This window comes from Myripristis murdjan, chromosome 2 (genome assembly GCF_902150065.1).
Source record: "Myripristis murdjan chromosome 2, fMyrMur1.1, whole genome shotgun sequence".
Taxonomy (NCBI): domain Eukaryota; kingdom Metazoa; phylum Chordata; class Actinopteri; order Holocentriformes; family Holocentridae; genus Myripristis; species Myripristis murdjan.
Genome location: NC_043981.1, coordinates 12,837,223 through 12,843,240, shown reverse-complemented (window position 1 = coordinate 12,843,240; position 6,018 = coordinate 12,837,223). Strand labels below are relative to the sequence as shown.

Sequence of the window (6,018 nt, the reverse complement as noted above, 5' to 3'; positions counted from 1 at the left end):
GAAAATGAGGAATTGAAGTGTCATAAAAAATGTATACTATTATGCTATTATGTGTTGTGTCTATTGTGATAGCATACATCAAAATTTAAAAAAAGCATAGACCTGTAGATAGGGTTGTCACCTGTACCAAGTGAAAATGAGAAACATGTCACCTGCTGTGTCTTCTGTGTGAATTTTATCTTTATGTTCAGTTTTATTTGGTTATATCTATCTATCTATCTATCTATCTATCTATCTATCTATCTATCTATATCTATATCTATCTATCTATCTATCTATCTATAGATAGATAGATAGATAGAAATGATTTGGTATATATATATAGATATATAGATATAGATATAGATATTATATTAAAGGGCATGTAAGGCCAAGTCACACTTTTAAGACAGTGACGGTGACATCATTGCCGTAACACTGTCACCTTATGTCCCCACTCTTTTTAAGGAATATTTTAAAATAAAACTTCAAAAGCTATTGAGTGCCTTCCAAATTTTTTTTACAAAAGCTAAATTGTATTAAAAATAGCAATACCTATTTTGTTTAGGAATCACGCGAGCTGTATATTATATATGTATTTGCTCAGTTATTTACATTATTATATTAAAAGGGACAAGGAAACAACCACTGTAATTGCTATGATTACCAAAGGCAATGCAACTACAATGCCCACCAAAAAAACAAACTAACTAACTAACTAACTAACAAACACAAGACTCGTCTCAGAGCCCATGTGTCGTATGAAGGCTCTCACCATGGACATAGAAAGAGGCCTATGTATGTCTGTGGCTCTCACAGCCAATGGGGAACAGGCCCAACAAACTCTCCAACCAATCACAGCGCTTGTCGGCGTATCCTGCCGGACCTGCGTTGGACTTCATGGAAACCGCAAACGGGAAACAAACTGATTAAAAAAATAAATCCCTCCCCACGTTTGTTTATTTATTTATTCGTTTGATAAATGTTTGCACCAAATGCCAAGTGTTCCTGAGTCGCTGACTTCACACTTGGTGAAGGGAGTTGCCATTTTAACACAGGTAAGCTAATTAAAATATGTCACTGTTTGCCATTCAGTTAAACCACGAGACAATTTAACGGACGCTTATTCAAAAATGCATCGCGAGCTCCTTGAAATGATTGTAGGCTAATTAAACTAGCTAGCTAGCTAACTAGTTAAAAAGGTTTCTAGTCAGCCAATAGCCAATATTTCAGCTGTCCTATAGCAGAAATGAGCATAACCTCTTTTCTGTTTTGGTCGCCTGCTGTGTGTTGTCAGGTTGGGGAGCTGTGGCAGTGATGTTACTTTAATTTTGCACGTCCAGTATCCTCCCATCAGAGAGCATCCCTGCATCACCTGAGGACTCACAAAATATCAGGTAGGGCAAACACTCTTACTATACATGCAAATATTTGTCAGTGACTGTCTGGTGTCCTGTACATTTTTAATCATTCTCTTGTCACAGTTCATTTCTCCCAGTCGTTTGTTAAGAGGCTTGAGTCAGTGGGTTAATGAGTGCATATAGTGTCTGTGTGCAAGGCTTATGTCAGCCTATAGAGGAGTCCTTCCTCATGGTGAGGGCAGGTCCATGCACATGAATATTCATAATACGAGCTTGGTGCTGGCTCAAGTCTCAGGCGGGGGAAAAAGAAAACACACACATTAAAGCTTCCATAAGGCTGCTTAATCATAAACACTGACAACAGGCTGATCGCTGATAACCAGCAGCAACTGTGGACTCATTAACACTTTTATTCTGCTCCACCACTGGTGAGGAGACACCCACCACGTTGATCTGTCTGCACACAAACCGCACACACACACACACACACACACACACACACACACACACACACACACAGGTCCATCATGACCTATGTTGTCAAATTTGGGAAAATAATGCAAAAAAAATGTATTTTATGTCAGACTAAAGAAAATAAAAATAAATGTGATGATTGTGCTAATCAGAAATATGATAATTAGGGATTACCTTGAATATGAAATGAGTAGATTAATTGATTAAAATAGGTAACAAAGGGTCCCTCGACTATGCATCAAATTTATCCATATTGTGCATGTTTGGGGTAATCATACAAAAACACTTTTTATTCTAAAAGTCAAAACCTCAAAATTGAAATAAATGTGTTTAATCATAAAAACAAACAAATTGAGGATGCCCCAGCATCCTGAATTGTGAAATACATTCATTTAAAAAATACAGCAAAGAATGTGTCTTTCAGGTCCATTTGGACCCATGCTGTGTATTCTAGGGTTAATATGGATGTTCATACTGTTTCTATTTCCTGCCAGTGTCGTCCTGTATTTGAGATGTGACTAATAAAAGAAACAAGAAAGGTCGCATTACTCAGAGGAGGTCGCACATCCTCTCCTTGCATCCCACAATTGAGATTTTTGTAAAAAAGTAAACTGTATAGACAGATCTGTGGTATGCTTTTTTGTTATAACTGGGCTTTCCTAGTTGCTCACTAGAACTCCCACGTCGGAACATGTTGTTAGTGGTGGTAAAACATGTTTTGTAATGGTTGGTAATGGTGTAATGGTGACAAGCATCTCAAAATCAAGTGTAGCCCCTTATGAAAACAGTTATTTAACAGTGTTGTTGTACTGCTTAGCTATGACAAAAAAGCTTTTATTTGCCTGACCTTGACTGGAGCTTTTTTAGTTGCTTCAGCTTAACGGTTAGTGCAGAGTTAGTTCATCCAATTCTTATGTAATTGTTCTGTAATGGAATAACTTTCACAATATTGGCGTCAAAAACATGTATAATCTGTTTTTCAGAGTTTGCTAATTTAATGAAAAGTTATGAGACTGTGTTGTAAAGTCAAACCCACCTCCATATTAATACTGGGAATGGCTGCCCTTAAAGGTATTGCATGTCGGTGTTTTTGTTGTTAACTGATGCAGTTTTAAAGGCACATGGAGTTGTTGCTTTGCAAGTTTTAGATACTTTATAGAGTTGTGTGATAACGCATTAGCAGACATCTTTGTACATTCTCCCACATGGTGTCCTTGAGAGACAGAGATGAAAAAGCACTGCTGAGTGAGAGCTGCTCACCTTGGAAGTGATGGAGTGCCATTCATTTCAAAGAGCTTATGATAATGGCTGCCCCTGCCCCACGTTTGTGAATGGGGTCATGTATCTGCTGTGCCTTTTTGTTGAGGCTGCCCTCCCTCGTTTCCACCCATAGACTCCCCCATTTTCTCCAATTTTATTCTCAATTCCTCTCTGGGGTATTAATTCACTCTTGCCAGGGAGTTGGTCCACAGATAGAATGATTCAGACAAGGGGAGATCATTAGGGGCACTGTAATGCAGTTTTTGGCAGGAGGGACCCAGGCATTCATTATGCTGGTCTTTCTTTATTTAGGAGCAACTTCATCAGCAAGCCCTTGTCATTTAAGGACAACAAAGCAGTTTTTTTTTTGTTTTGTGTTTTTGCGCAGACTCCACTGGCCAGGAGAGAAGGAGAGAGCAAAAAAGCAACATGTCAACTCCACCTTGTGTTCCTCACTGCTGTATCAGCATTGATAATATGAGGAACAATCAACAGATCACCACTTCCGATGCGACTTTTTTTTTTTTTTCTTTTTTTTCTTTTTTTGCTTGCACATCCAAAGATTCTTCTTTTAAAATGGATTGGGCACTCCAAGTGCTTTACTAAATTTGCAATATCAGATATAGGCCGGTTTCAAGGGAAATGATAACTAATGGCTAACAGCTAACGCACAATTTCCTGTGTTATCACCACTTATCTGAATTTATGGGTGGCTTTATAACTTCAAATTTAAGGCAAAGACATCTTTATTAGTATTTATGAAAAAGCATAGTGGCCATTAGCTTGGGCACTGCGGATATGATAGCATTAATACACTGTATATTGTTGACATAAAAAAATTAACACTTTTAACCAAATGAATGATCTGTATTCCTCTCTTCTCACATACTACTCTCTCTGAGTGCCTTTCCTGAAATTGCTGCTTGCTCATAGCAGCCTCGCTCTCATGATGTGATCTGGTAATCCATCTTCAAAGCTTCTCCCTCATGCTCTCCTGGGTTAACGTAGGCGGATGCGCTGTAGCCTGAATATCATATGCATGAAAAATTTGCCATCCCTGCACTTTTTTGCTTCGCATGTTGCAGTCCATCATTTGATGGATAGAATGTGTCATTTGGTGCAGTGCTTAGGGGCAAGAGGCACACCTTTGGAGGTGGGGGTTTGTCCCTGCGAGTCAAGAGACCAGAGACTGGAAAGTAAAGGCCAATGACCTGGCCTCTTTGTTAGCGTTAACTACCATGACCTGACAGAGCAGAAACCCATGAGAGAGAGACAGGGCCGCAGATTCTCACTTGAAGTCCCAGAGAAATAAAGCATACACAATTAAATTCAGAATTCTCAACTGCTACACCTGCGACTGAAAAATAATACTAACCTTTTGGCAGTGCTAAGGAAAATGTTTCTTCTGTTTACAAGTGAAGAAGTTAAACATGCTAAGAAATTGTTGAAGTGTCTGCACAGTGTATCTATTCTAACTAAAATATATAGTAGTATGTCGTTTTAATTCTTTATTTCTTGTACTTAGAGAGAAAAACAGCTGTTGCAGTTTTAGAACATTAACAAAATGTGGTTTATTGGGTTTCTGAGAGAGTTCAAAGATAATACCATTGTGACATTTTTTCTCATCACCATTTGCCACAGTCAGAACCTATTACTGTCTGTTCTGCTTTGGGTTTGCCTTTCCTCCCGGAAGTCATAGTCTGCCGTTGTTTTCCAAAATCCAGTAAAAACAGCTCACAGAAACATAATGCAGCACAGAGGAACATAATCCATCATTGTAAATGAGATGACTATTGTAAATTTTCTGGGCATGGCTTTATAACGTCACAATTCTACAGAACTGGATATGACAAGATCATCGCAACTCCCACTGTGCTTTAAGTTTCATTTTGTGTCTTGATTACCACCAGAGGGAAGTAACAGTGCGTGGGAATTTGAAAAGAAAAAATATTCCCACTTAACATGGTAGTATTCAAGTTATGCCAGGAAAAAGTACAAAGGTCATCAATGCTTTAGTTTGCCTCTGCAAGCAGTTTTAATGTATTTTTGAAAACAAAGGGAGACTGTGACTTTTGGAGGTAAGACAAAAATCACATCAGTGGGTTTAGACTCCTCATTGGCATTAATGGTGATAGAAAAAGCATGAAATTACACTGGTGTTATCCTTTAAAAGGTACAGCCGAACATAATGATATTTCATCAGCTAAATTGCGATACAAAGAAACACGAAACCCCCAAATTTAATTCTGTAGCCATACTTCCTCTGGCGAGAGAACACTGAATATTGATCTGACCTATCTAATTTCATCAGATCCACATTGTCAAGAGTGAAAAATCTTAGCAGCTTTGGAAGATATTCAGGACTGAGCCCAGTCTCAGAGTTGACAGGGCAAACGAACAGTGTGGCTGTGACTCAGTATTCTGAGCAGGAAGTGGGTAAGGCGGCCTTCAGCACTTACAGGTCCTGATGATATTATTTCAACAGGCTGTCAGTGGCGTGGAGAGTCATTGCAGTGGTTGAGAGCTAATGGGCCAGATGTAAGAGCCACCTGGCCAGCGCCAGGCCTCCGTATGCTGCCAGTGACAGAGCCAGTCATGCAGAGCCGAGGCTGGGTTGCCTGGTACTCGCTGTGTCTCAGGCACAAGGCTTATTGCCTATTCATTTACAAGAGCTGCTGAGCTTGTCACAGTGACATTCTTTAGCAACTTTTTTGTGCACTTGAGTGTAGAATCCGTAATGCCCTTTAAAGGTAATGCTTTGAGATATCCTAATTTAAAACCAATATTAATACGATTTTTGCCGTTAATATCATGATACCAGTATAGCTTGACCTTTGAAAATAGAGGTCATGGTGTGCAGCTAGGAAAACCAAAATCCATCACTTTGAGTCAGCCTTATGCGATAGCAATATTCCAGCATACACCTCAAAATTTCTGCCTGCAC

General features: G+C 39.1%; 1 protein-coding gene across 7 annotated transcripts in view; it reads left to right on the top strand.

Annotated features, from left to right (window-relative positions):
• Nucleotides 1-885: 885 nt before the first annotated feature.
• Nucleotides 886-6,018, top strand: part of LOC115371742 (interleukin-1 receptor accessory protein-like 1) — a 325,316-nt gene continuing 320,183 nt past the window's right edge. For 6 of the 7 annotated variants that reach the window (XM_030069302.1, XM_030069256.1, XM_030069294.1 and 3 more), the window contains exons 1-2: nt 886-1,037; nt 1,277-1,376. The gene's annotated coding sequence lies outside the window, so the exon portion shown is untranslated. The remainder of the gene's footprint in view (nt 1,038-1,276; nt 1,377-6,018) is intronic. The other variant, XM_030069271.1, reaches the window with a different exon arrangement.